Source organism: Pieris brassicae, chromosome 8 (assembly GCF_905147105.1).
Source record: "Pieris brassicae chromosome 8, ilPieBrab1.1, whole genome shotgun sequence".
NCBI classification, from domain to species: domain Eukaryota; kingdom Metazoa; phylum Arthropoda; class Insecta; order Lepidoptera; family Pieridae; genus Pieris; species Pieris brassicae.
Window position 1 is genome coordinate 13,870,120 of NC_059672.1, and position 13,565 is coordinate 13,883,684.

General features: G+C 31.5%; 1 long non-coding RNA gene across 1 annotated transcript; it reads left to right on the forward strand.

Moving 5' to 3' along the window:
• Window positions 1–298: 298 nt before the first annotated feature.
• LOC123713232 lies at window positions 299–5,573 on the forward strand. Its single transcript, XR_006754164.1, has 4 exons — window positions 299–470; window positions 2,836–2,907; window positions 4,231–4,295; window positions 5,136–5,573. It is a non-coding gene; the product is annotated as an uncharacterized LOC123713232 (long non-coding RNA).
• Window positions 5,574–13,565: the final 7,992 nt, after the last annotated feature.

Genomic DNA, 13,565 nt, shown 5'->3' on the forward strand with positions numbered 1-13,565 from the left:
ATCTGCTTTAGAATTGCTGTCGTGGAGTCGAGGTAATACTCAGGAAAATAAATCATCAAATAAGACATTACCACCCAACAAAGAATATAGTAAAGCTAATATGTATGAAGGAACACCGTCAATGGAAGCAAGTTTTAAAACAAATTCTTCGAATGAAAAAAAAAGTTCTAAAGTTGAAAATTCTATAAACGAAACCTCTTCGAGAAGAAACAATTCTCGTTTGAAAGGTTATAAAAAAGACAATCGATCGTATTTAAAAGATATTACAACAAATAACAATTTACAATCAGAAGGGTCATCAAATAATTTAAACTCTGAGTTAGAAAATTCTAATATATATTTAGAAAATTATAGAAAGGAAAATTCTCATTTGGAGATTTCTAAAGAAGAAGAAAGAACAAAACGCGTAAGGTCTTCACCAAATTACTCAACTCAAGAAACTTCCTCACAAGAATCTTCAAGCAAAATTGGTTAGTTTTTATTTATATTACTGATTATTCTTTGTACTTTGTTGATTCCTACCTAAAACTAAATATTTTATACCATATTACCCAAGATGCATGCTCTTCAGGCCAAGATATTCTACGTTAACTCGAATGATCGATAATTCACGGATATCTTTAAGACATTGTTGTCATTTCATTATGTGTACATAGTCGTAACTTAAACATTTATTTTCCATTTCGTGGCAAACGAACAATAATAATGAACTTCTCTGACATCTGCGTAGCTCAGTTGAATAGAGTAGAACTGGTGAATTTTAAAAAGACAAAGTTTGTACACACATACACGTTCGATAGGACATTCACAAATATATATTATAATAATTCTGATATCATAATTTTTGTAAACTCTTCTGGAACTACTTGACTAGCTTTATACAAAAACCATGTATTCGGTAGGTCTGGAATTCTCTAAATAATAGAAGTCCCAAGGCCCATCCACAATATTTTATTGATTGATTATTATTCTAATTAATTATTAATTAATTAAGAAATAAAACTCTACTTTTAATTAGCGATATTAGTATTGTTATAATCTTTATATGGCAAAACAACGTTTTGGGTCAGCTAATTAAATAAAAGTATTACAAATAATATTATTATTAAAATTTTATCTTGATCTCATCACGTATTTTTAGTTTCTAACTTTTAGATCTTTCAAAGTTGAAGGATGTCACAATCGAGGATAAAGTATTTTCTACTGAAAAAAACCCGGTATTAGTAATGACGCTAGTAATTCATCATCATCTAATGCTTCTAAAACTTATTAGGTTTATAAACGCTGGGTTGATCAGGATCATGAGTAGTATGTATTAATAAAGTTCGCATACGCATAGGTTCTTTCTATAATATTTTAGTAAGCTACATGAATTCTATTTGTGCTATACACTTTCTTGCTTTAGTTTAGTATTACATTAAAATATTGATATTGTATATCACTCGTACTCCGTGCAGTTCCTACCAGCAATAAAAGTTTAAAATATATAGGTATAATTAAACAGTAAGAGTACGACATTAAAGGTTATATTCTGAAACAAGACTTTAAGTAAGAGATCCGTAGTTTAGTTTGGCTGTTGAACTTACCCCTGTCAAAAACATAGTTTTCACTTATTAATTATGTTTTTTACTTAATAATCTTCAGTAATATCGATATATATGTATCACCCTATATAGAGTATTAAGATTAAGGGTCGATCAAGGAAACTCTTCTTTATATAGCTAAAAAAGTTGTTATTCATTAATAAATAATAATAAACGAGTCTTATAAAATATATTTAATTAAAGCTGAATCCAAAATAACTCCAACACGACACAATGCTTCAAATCAGAAGACAACAAATTCAAATGCTAAGATTTTTAAAAATGATTTCAGCGTACCCTAAAGGTTTACGATATGAAGTATCCTTTACAACGAACCACCTCCAATTATCAAGCTACTAGAAGTTAGACTCGCGTGTGGCCGTCGTCACACTAGACTTATACGTGCCAAATACGCGCTGGAAGTATGAAAACTTATGTTAGATCTTATATATAGTTGTTAGGACGGTGGCTTATTTACGATTTGTTTTGGTTTACATATGACTATGGTCGTTCTGAATGTTTGATTTACAGATGTTTTACAAATAACTGATCAGTAGATATAAATAACGATTATTGTCAATGGATGGATCAATGGAACATGATGTACATAAATGCTAATGGTAAAAATAAATCAATTACAAGCAAGATGTATTTTTTTATTCTACCAAAAAATGCATTTTAACTATTTTCAGTATGATTTACGCTACAATAAAGCGCCTCTCTGATAAAAAGCCATTTAAGGTAAAATAAGGATTGTTATAGTGTCTGTAAATAAATTATATTTTTAGTTCATAAAAATAGTAAATTGTTTATATCTTAAGTAATTGTCCAATTATGAACAGCAAAACGATTTATTGGTTTACCTACTTTAAAGACACATCGAAAAAACAATACAACAACATTGCTGAAAATAATATCGGTTATAAACAATATAGGGCAAATTCGTATAACCAGATTTTACTATTATTTTTTGCGAAAGCGTGCCATTTTTAAACTGCGATATTCAAATCTTTATTAATATATGCTGTACTAGAGTTGACGCCGTTTAGTTACGAGTTACTACGTTTCATTAGCATAAGAATAGTATAGTTAGAAAACTACAAGAATTAAATTTATTTTTTACTTTTTGAATAGATACATATAATGTATATTTCTTAGATAGTTTATGGATTTTCATGAAAATGTTGATGAACTCCACGTTTTATGTTCCAGAAGCAAAATTCCCATTTTTAATTTAAAATTATAATTTCAGAATCAAGATCAACTACAAAAGGCAGAACTGAAACACCTTCAAAATTAACTAAGATATCAAAACGAAAAATAGGTAAGTTTGTCATAATATTACTAGAAATAGAAGAATGTACTTAGAGTGTAAAACAAAAATTCATTTAATTACGTGTAGGTATGTGATGGCATCTCGTATTGTGAGACTATATATTGATAACATATTTTTTTTGTATATCTCCGTCATTTAAAAAATCTAAAAAAATAACATAAACATCCACAAAGAGTTTATCTGATGTTGAATCATTATACAGGATAGACATCTATAGACCTATAAGCAGCCCATGTGGTTTCCTCATACTTTATTATTTTTAACACACTTTCTAAACAATCCATCTAATCTAAAAATCTATCTATTCATATACGGTTTTTATAAAATGTATGGCTATGATGTATTATGAAAGAAAATTAACACACAAAACACATATGTCATATGATATAATCCTAATAGAAGATTATTTAGAGAAGGAGAATTTCTAAATAGTAAAAAATATATAAACGATAGCAGACAATTATATACTATACTTTTTTATATCGTGTAGATAAGTAAAGTTGCACTTTATTACAAAACAGGCAACCGAAAATGTATGCTTATAGTGCCACGATATCGTTATACTTGACGAAGAACGTTCTAGATTCGCAATTTCAAAGTTTAACAAGAATGCCAAAGTGATAAATTGAGAAATATAGACTTCACTTTTCTAAGATAGTAATCCCGTAAAGTCAAATAAATATTCTTTTGAACATGGTGGTAATAAACCTCAGTTAAGCTTGATATAATGCTAAATTACTTGACTTCATCGGAGAACCTTCATTTTCTGTGTACTCAGTACATCATATCATCTATTGTGAAGAAGCTTTTCTCTAGCTAGTCCTTCTTCCGGTCGATGGATCCGCGTCTTGCCACTCTTTAGATCGTCAATTGGATTAAGAATTGAAACAAGATATGGGTGGCTTTTAGGTCCTTGTTTCGAATGATTTTGACATCATTTGTTTATAATATTAGAGACAAATATGTATACGATACAAGCGATCTCGTACAGGGAAACCTATTAAGGAGAAAAATAAATACTATATAGTATAATATTATTCTTTTAGAATAACCTTTCTCACCATTCGTACCTGTACCTAATATTTACATAAATTTGGATTCATTTTTTTGGAGCCATTCAAGTTGTCAGTCGAGCTGTAAGTCGAAATGGTCACAAATGAAACGATTATTAAATAGTTGAATAAGTTATCCAGCAATTTCAAAGCAGGTATCAAGGTTACATTAAGATATAAATAAGCTTTTAACTCAGAATTGTTGTTATTCATGATCAGCGATTATCTTTTTACAAATGAAAAAGATGTGATTTTTCAGGGTCAAGGAAGAGAACGAGAACATCATCGCGTACAATCGGCACACAGACGGATGAAGACCCACAAGTAAGTATTCCAGTTACTCTTAATAACTATGAAAGCATGACAACATAGCTTTAAATCGCTGTATAATAAACCTTATCACAAAGCAAAAAAAGAAGTCATTACAATTCAAAGTAATAGTATTGAACAATCTTGCTTATGGTAATATTTTTTAATGTAATCGAAATATTGTGGTGCATTCGTAGATACTTGATTCATAGCTACGTGCATTCTGAGCTGTCGCTTTTCACGGATGGACATTAATTTTTTTATTATAAATATAGTCTGTTACTATATAATTTTTTATATCGGTGTGGTAGCTATTTAAATTCAACCGTTTCCAAATACAAATCTTTCTAAATATTATTATAGATTACCAGTGGTGCTGTTAGAGTCTTAGACTGCATCTGTGTCTTTCAACATTACTTTTATACACATTTTGATTTTGTTTGACGAGCAATCTTGGGCTAGTGGCTTTAGTGTAACTCTCATCCCTGAGGAACTAGGTTTGATCCCCCCGGCTGTGCACCAATAGACTTTCTTTCTATATGCGGATTTAACATTCGCTCGAACGGTGAAGGAGAACATCGTGAGGAAACTGGCATGTTTCAGATCCAAAAAGTCAAAAAAAACACATAAATCTGAGCCCAGACCTAATAAGATTGTAGCGCCACTAACGTATTTATTTTATTGATTTGGTTAGCTCGTGCCAGTTTTCTTTCAATTTATACTTGACGTGTATGTTGCACACATAAATAGAAAAATTCATTGTTTCTCACTCACGACATAAGGTTAGGGAATCGCATTCCAAGCCACTATGCCACGACTTTTGACTGCGCGATAAACGCTATCTTTATTTTGCAGCCCTCCTCAAGTCGCCAGCGCATACAAGAGCCTCTACTACCTTCTCTTCCGTTTGGGCAACTTATTGCCTTTGATAAGAATGGAACTCCATGTAAACTTGTCATGATGTCAATAAACCCAAACTTCTTTAAATAGTTATTATGAATATTTTCATATTTTTTAATGTTTTTAAATCTCGTCCTCTTGTTGTCGGCCATTGACTAATGATTTAGGCATTTGATTAAGATTGGAAACACTGTGCAATTTTCTACTAAATACGTATACGTAATTCTTTCGACATTAAATTGTGTTAGTAGCTTGCTTGCTTCTACTGTATAGCAGAATTTTTATTCAAATGATTAAAATTCATCTAAATTAAATCTAGGAATTAGAGTTTAAAATTTTATTTCGCGTCAGCTACAACAGTTTTAGGCAACTGTTAAATTTGATTATAGATTAAAGACGTCGATAATTTTGTTTTTGATTTTATACGTTAATTGGTAAAGAATAAACAAAAAATATTATTGTTTAGTATCAAAACCAAAGCCGATTCATATTAACCGAATAAACTTTTTAATATAGATACAGTCAGACTAGAGTGATAATGTGTATTATATGTGATTGTTATTTAAATTAAATATTTATAAAAATTGCTGTTTGATTCTCTATTCTAACGTTTTTAAAACGTAAACCAAGAAACCAAATATCATAGATTTCAGTATAGAGATATGTAACCCCAGGTAACGATAGCACCAACTTTTCGAAAGACAAAAGCCCGCTCTAATGATAAATATTCCACTTATTCTTGTATAAATATTTGGAAATTATGAATTTGCTGCAGAAAGGAAAATTTGCTGTGGAAGCTTCAAGCCAAGTGTGCTTAACAGTAACTAAGGTTTGCCCGGAACGTTCAAGAGATACTACAAAATGAAAATACATATTTGGTATATTTCGTGATAGCAATTTATTACGTAAATCCGGACCAACATTATAGAAATACTTCGTGCTACTCCTCTTCCAGCTAGTAATGCAAGATATCGTTTTAAATAAGAGAACAATAGATTTGGTAAATATTCTATATTTGCACACTGGTATATAATTAACAAGTTTTGTTACAATCTGTATTAACCTTTCCAACGACTTTCCAACGGACCCTAGCCCCATTTGGTTGTTTTTTCTCTTAACCAATGAATGCCCGAGATCAAATGTATGCAGGTTTCCTCACGTTTCCCGAACGCTAGCCAATAGATGATGAATGCATTTAGATATTATGTTCAATGGATGAATGCAATACCCATTGGGCTAGCGTGGGGATTACAAACCATTTCCTCTCGCCTAAGAGAGGAGTTATAGGAGATACATATACAACGTGTAAAATCTCGAAATTTATTAAAATTAAACTGAGTACAACGTGACGATTTTTACTGATAGGATAGCAGTCAGAAACTAGATCAAGAATAATAAAACAAGCTTGACCTGAAAAACGTGCTATTTCGTCTTCAATGATAGGCATAGGGTATCTTCTTTGACAGTCACCGAATTCAACATACGATAATCCACACACATTCGCATTGATCCATCTTTATTCCGAACTAGGAAAATTGGACTAGCGTACTTCGAGACAGACTCTTTAACTATCCCAGCATCTAGCACATCTTCTACCATGCTGCGCACTTTTTCTCGCTCATGATGAGACAACCGGTATGGACGATTCACAATGGGACGACGGTTTTATTTATACAACCCAAATATTTGAGGCTAGAAATAAAATAATGATTATAAGCAGCTCAATAAGACGTTGTCGAACTTGCTTTCTCACTCCATCGCCTACGCTTATCTGACTCTTATAAAAATCCCAGTAGTATCGTGCATTAAAGGTTCATCAATCAATCTATTGACAAAATGTACTTTTGCTCATTACAGGAATATTACAATATTTTAAAGACGGCTACTGCTACATTAATTCGGCCACATTCAACTTGGTAAAGACCACCAAATACCAAGTATTTATTATTAGGTTCTTCTATATGATACAGCCACTATACGAATTATCTAATTGTGTTTTTACCATAGCTATACCATAGAGCTGACGAACGCTGTTCATCTTCACCTTAAAGGAGTTTCCATGTCCTTGATCCGTTGCCTAACAGGGTTAGGCAATTCATTGCCTATATCAATGAATTTCAACGTGGTCGCATTTTTATAGACGACTATATGAGGCTGCTCAGTAAAAGACTGCCCTACAAACAACTGTAGCCTGACCGTCATCGACATCTATGACAAATGACAATTCTCCTAGGGAATGCACAATTGCGTTTCCGAAACCTCTCTTGGCCGACGAAACTTTGTTGTGGGATAACCCTATCCTACAAGAGACCGATTCCTTGATTAATGTAACGTCACTACCAAAATCGACAGAAGCTTTGAATGCTATACGGTTTACTTTAATAAATTTTTCTTAAAGGATTTTTCTTCCAATTAACTTGATTCTATGCTCTGGCATATTAATTCTGATGGCTTTGGCAACATTTGTAAGTACTTTTATTATTTTGTTTATTTAATTTTACAAAACATTTCGAACGTATGTCCTACTTTATCACATTTGGAACATGTCCTACTTCTACCTATGTCATATTACATCGATGAAGAAGTCCAAATTTTTCATAGTAGTAAACCTCTATCAGTTCATACAATTTACTTTTTCGTCTAAGCATGTTTTCCAAGACCTGGCCATAGTTCTGTTCAAATGGGAATGCGTTCACTAGTTTTTCTTCCCATTCCTTCCATGAGAAAGAATTCTAACCTTCATACCAGGTTTTGGCGAGGCCTTGAAGTTTTTGCATAGCAAAATTAATTGTAGTCTTGTCATCCCAACCATATACAGAAGCGCACTCGTTAACTTTTTTTATCCATACGTCTGTGTTGTGTTTTTGATGAGGGATCAAAATTTGGAAGAATATTTTTGAAATCTATCTTTTGTGAAATTTATGCGCTCTGGGTAGACTGTGGTGCAGAAACTTTTTTAAGATATTGCATCACAGTCTGACTGCGAAACTCGTACCGACGCACGCTGGTCTGCCTCGATCTACGACGACGTCGCTCTGATGTGCCGAAAGCTCGCGCGCTCGTTGCAGCCCCCCCTCCAATAGTTTGACTCGTTCAATACTCTCTGTCTCGGGAAATACTGAGGACGATTGTTAGGCATACAATATAAGTGTTATATTAATTCTAATTATTAAATACAATTAGTATAAATCAACTATTTCAATATAAAATAAACATAAATATAAATATCAATTATGGTAAATATAGTAACGTATTCATTATACAATTTTAGAAACCCTAACATTGGTTACATTAATTTTAATAATAATAGTGTTCATCATACCAAATAATTCACTAAACAGAAATAATAAAGCATATATACTACTTTTATGTATGAAAGCTCTATCTAATAGGTAATAATCGTGGCATGTGAAAGCACATATAATGACACAAATGACTGTGCACTTTACTAACATATTGTCGTAAATACTTGAAGCTTTCTCAGTCTCCCCTCACCCTTTGGTGATAGCTCTTTACATGACAAGGAAAAATTTCTTGAACATGTAAAATATTATTCTTCAATGGTTCTCAATGACACCAATACATTATTTTTTTGGAATTGGCATAAAATCTAAGCAAATATCTCAAACATGGTGAACATAATAATGAATCTCTAGTATAATAAGATTTACTATTGAAGAATTAGAAGCCAATATTTTTATAGAGAAAACTTATATTTTGAAAAGTAATGTATACTGTATTTAGGTTAGTGACTAACGACACACTATTTAGCACACATCGTCTCTCGTCTTTAGCGCACAGGCCACATACTACAGACAAACAGCGCGCGCCCCACAGCAATATAGCTGTTTTGTTTGCATTTTTACTGCATTCTGCCCATCGAGCGTTCTGGCAATGTGCGTGTGCATGGGCGGCGGTATCACTTAATACCATGTGAGCCTCCTGTCCGTTTGCCTCCCATTAAATAAAAAGAAATCTACCAAAATATAATTATTACTTACTCGTTGTTAAAAATTTGAACAGTCCACCTAACAATTGAGAAATGGGTTTATTAATGGTCAGTTCAATAGTCAATACACACTTATCACACGGTGTAATTTAGATTTGTTAAGTGTTCTAATGATGCATTGTTATGAAGATGTAAACATTGTTAAGAGTTAAAAAGTTCATGTGACATTTTTTTTATTAATTGATATATTAAAATTATTACTTTATAGGCTGAAAATATTGCGTAAGTTAAATTATTTTATAGAATGGCTTATTAACTCATATTTATAATGCATGCGTATTTAAAACAAAGTTTAAAATTATACATACATGTGCTTTATTTGTAATTGTTTTTTAAGTAATTTTAGTAAGCCCTTTCGTTTTGTTTTAAATTATTAGCTTCGTTCAAAAAATATGTATTCCGTTTTTATCTATTACGTAATTGTGTAAGATGTTGAACTTAATAAAAAAATACAGATCAATTGTTATGCTTAACCTTCTTTTTTTTAAAATCAAGCACATGTATGTTCCAGCATGTTGCTACCAACAACCTCTACATTAACTAACAACCCGCTAGAACAACATTCTAACATATTTATCTATAATTAACATAATTAGCCTATAAAAAGGTGAAAGGGCGGAAGTCTTACAAAACTGTAAACTACATAATTGGAAAAGTGTCCGACAGAAATAGAAGGTCGAGGTTCACAAAGTCATGTTCATATTGACCGTAAATGCAATTTCATATACATCTTAATAATACCTTAGGTAAAGACTTTTTTCTGTTTTGTTTTACGGGTATATTAAATTTTTTACATTATTTTAGTCATCAGTTTTCTATTACATTAGTACGATTACGTTTCAGTAAGTATAGAAAATAAGGAAATAAACCGCCGTTAAAGTCCGGTATAAAAGTTAGTTGTAAAATGTTATTTTAAGCAAACAATATTAAATTTACTTAGTGGTATTAATTTAGGCTAAGGTCTTAAAATTCAGTCACGTCTCAGCAAGAGAAAAGTTATGAAGAATAAAATATAATAAATAGGTTTCTGAGTTATGTCATCTCGCCTAGTTAAATTTTTGGCTGATATAAAATATTCCTCGATAAATGGACTTACCAACACGAAAAGCTGAAACAATCTATAAAAATTACTCGTTAAACTAATATCATTTTATTTGTATATTTAAATGGTTAAAAAATTAACGATGTACCAATGTGCACTCACCTTGATGGGCTTGAATTGTAACCCTTACCACTCAGACGTCACTTTTCCAAGATAATCTTTTACATTTAAAATCCATCACTTCTATTCACTTAAGAAATATTATTAAACATATCTAACTTTTTAAATACTAAAGTATGTGATATTTTCCATCTTAAGTTTAACATGAAGGTTAAATCGAATTTACACAACCTTAAATATAATGAGGCGGAGGTTTAATTTAAAACCAATTTATAAATCCCAGTTTAAATAACCCACTCGCAATCACATCTCTAGCTTATTACGAGCTTTATTCGCTCCCGTTCCCATTCAATTTTCTCAGTCATCAACCATTCATTCGGTCATTCATTCTCAGTACATAATCATTCGGTCTATTTGTTTTGTGCGTACAAATTTCCAATTTTCCAACGTACAGAGTATGTAATCAATTTTGTAATTTAAATAACACTGACTTATTAAAAGGAAAATTTATACACAAAATAAGTAATGTAATTTATTGAATTGCCCATCTGCTTAAGCAAAAATAAACTGGATTTTTTGTAGATCGATAGGAAACTGTAGTATGGAACTTATTACATACAAATTATACTTGAAAAATATAAAATTTATGTTATGTGAGGCAGTAGGTGACTATGAGCAGTGTTGGCCTAGTGGCTTCAGCGTGTGACTCTCATCACTGAGATCGTAGGTTCGAACCACGGCTGTGCACCAATGGACTTTCTGTCTATGTGCGCATTTAACATTCGCTCGAAAGGTGATGGAAAACACCGTGAGGGCTTACCTTAGAATGACAAATTATTAAGATATCTGATTAGTTAAAGGAAGAAAATACGTTTATTTGATTAAATCACACACACACATACATGTACATACATGATAAATACAAACACAATCACTTTAATCAAAAATTAAAACTCAGCTTAAGTTGCCGTCACCAGAACCACTGATTTTAACAGCTATATATCTACACTGAACAAAACAAATATTTTAACAATTACAATGTTCTAGAAATAAAATTATTTAAAAACAAAAAACAATCAAATTACAACCATGAAATATGAGACAATGCAAGTAAATTCGCAACCCAGCCGACTGACATTACAAAAGATAACTTTTACATTTTATTTTGAAAGACTTAAATACCTTGGATGTCGCGGAGGTGGCAGTTTCAGCATTTAGTTGCATTGTATCAAAAGCTAAAAGATACTGTTCTATGTTTAGGGACAATAAATAGTTTATTTATTGCTCTTGTATGATAAACTTGGTTTCTGTCGCCTACTCATTTAAGCTTTCAATATAGGTATTCTGGATCACGATGTCGTAGAACACCAAAAGTCGGAGAGAAATGTTGTGTGTGTTGAGGGAAAGAGTTCGCATATGTTCTTGTAAAAGTAGTAAAAGAACCTAAAATCGATTTCTGTGTATAGATGAAATCCAAGTTTACATCAACGCTACGCATCCTAAGGCCTGTATTCCTGCCTGTGCAGTAGAAAACAAGTGTGAACAGCGACTGGTTACTGCAGGTAAACATAATTTTCTTACGCCACACTCACACTTTTTTAGATAAAAATAAGACCATTTGATTCATTGCATTAATAAAGTTCCCCAGTTTATCAATCTGCCGTTTAGTTAGTGATTGATGAAGCGATTAGTTAATGAAGAAACTGCGGCTGACCAATCTCGGTCGAAAGGGCTTAATAATGATAAATGAATGGGTCATGAAAAGAAATTACTATTTAGAAAACGAAATAAGATAAACACTTAATGATTAAAATATAATTTCAACCATTATAATATTACTTGAGAATGGTTACAATTTGCTGCCAGTACTCTTGTAAAACTATGAAAACATGTATTTTTTTTACTTGCCTTTGTTTACTTACCGCTTAAGTTTATAAATAAAGTTGCCAACATAAATACGAATAATGCAGATAAAATATCGTATGGTTTATCTGCTTCAGAATATAGTAAATTGATTGGCGTGCATTTTCAAAATTGAAGTCGATTCGTTTTTACGGTGAAAAGAAACCATTTTATATTTTATGAGCGTGATTATTCTAACACGACGATTTTACAATAGTAGGATGGACAATTGTCTATTTTGTTATTAGCTTTGACATATCTATATATTACAAAAATTGTAAACTAGAAATGTTGAATTTAGTTTTCACTCAGCGCTGAAAGTGAACGTAGTTAAAGTTCACTGAATGCATTTAATTTCAAAGCTATATTTCAAATACGTCGTAATTCGTGTGAACGTTTTTTTGTTTATAAACATCAGGCTTAACTGTTTAGGGTTATCACTCATTTAAAATTATGAGTTATGCGAACCTGTAGTGTTGACAACAGAACAGATTAAACTAGATGAAAACTAAAAAGGAACGAAAAATACGGCGTAGTTTTATATATATATATTAAAACTTTAACGTGTTATTCAAGCCCCTAGACTAAATATTATTATTCATTTAAAGAATGAGAAACCATATTATCATCATAAGTCTGATGATAATCCCTTTGACACAGGATGTAAGAAAATTCTAATTATAAAAATTATTGTGCCAACCCTATGTCTTGGCTAACTTTCTGGAATAAAAAGAAAACTTTTTGTTTCTATTTCAACAGTCGTTTCGAAATATTCTACGTGGCATGGCTAAAAGTTGCGAAAAAGTTACTGCACGCTGGCAACTTCGAATTGTAAAATATAAATGATTTTAAGCTTTGAAAAAAGCGCTTGATATTCGAGATGTCCGGTAGAATTTACATCACATTACGCTGTACAGGCAATTATTATATTCAACCGGAAGTCTCCAAGTATGATCTTAATGCACATAGTTATTTTAAAGATTACCATCATTATTAGTTTTTTTTAATTATCTGTTCTGTAAGTCCTTTAATAAAATACAGCTCTTCTTTGTAGATCTTAGTAACGTAATGTTTAGTGATAGTACATTTGTGGACAAGATTTTAACTATTCAAAAAACTATCCGATTTGGTATAGCTGATTTTTAAATAAGAGATATTAAACATACAGAAATTGGGTGTGTTTAATACTTTCAGTTTTAGATATATATTTTGGATGCATATATGATGCATCATCAAGACACAATAATCTTCATTATTAAAGTTATGCGAGTCCACTTTCATATGGTTCCGTGAAAGTCGTAGTACAGTTTCA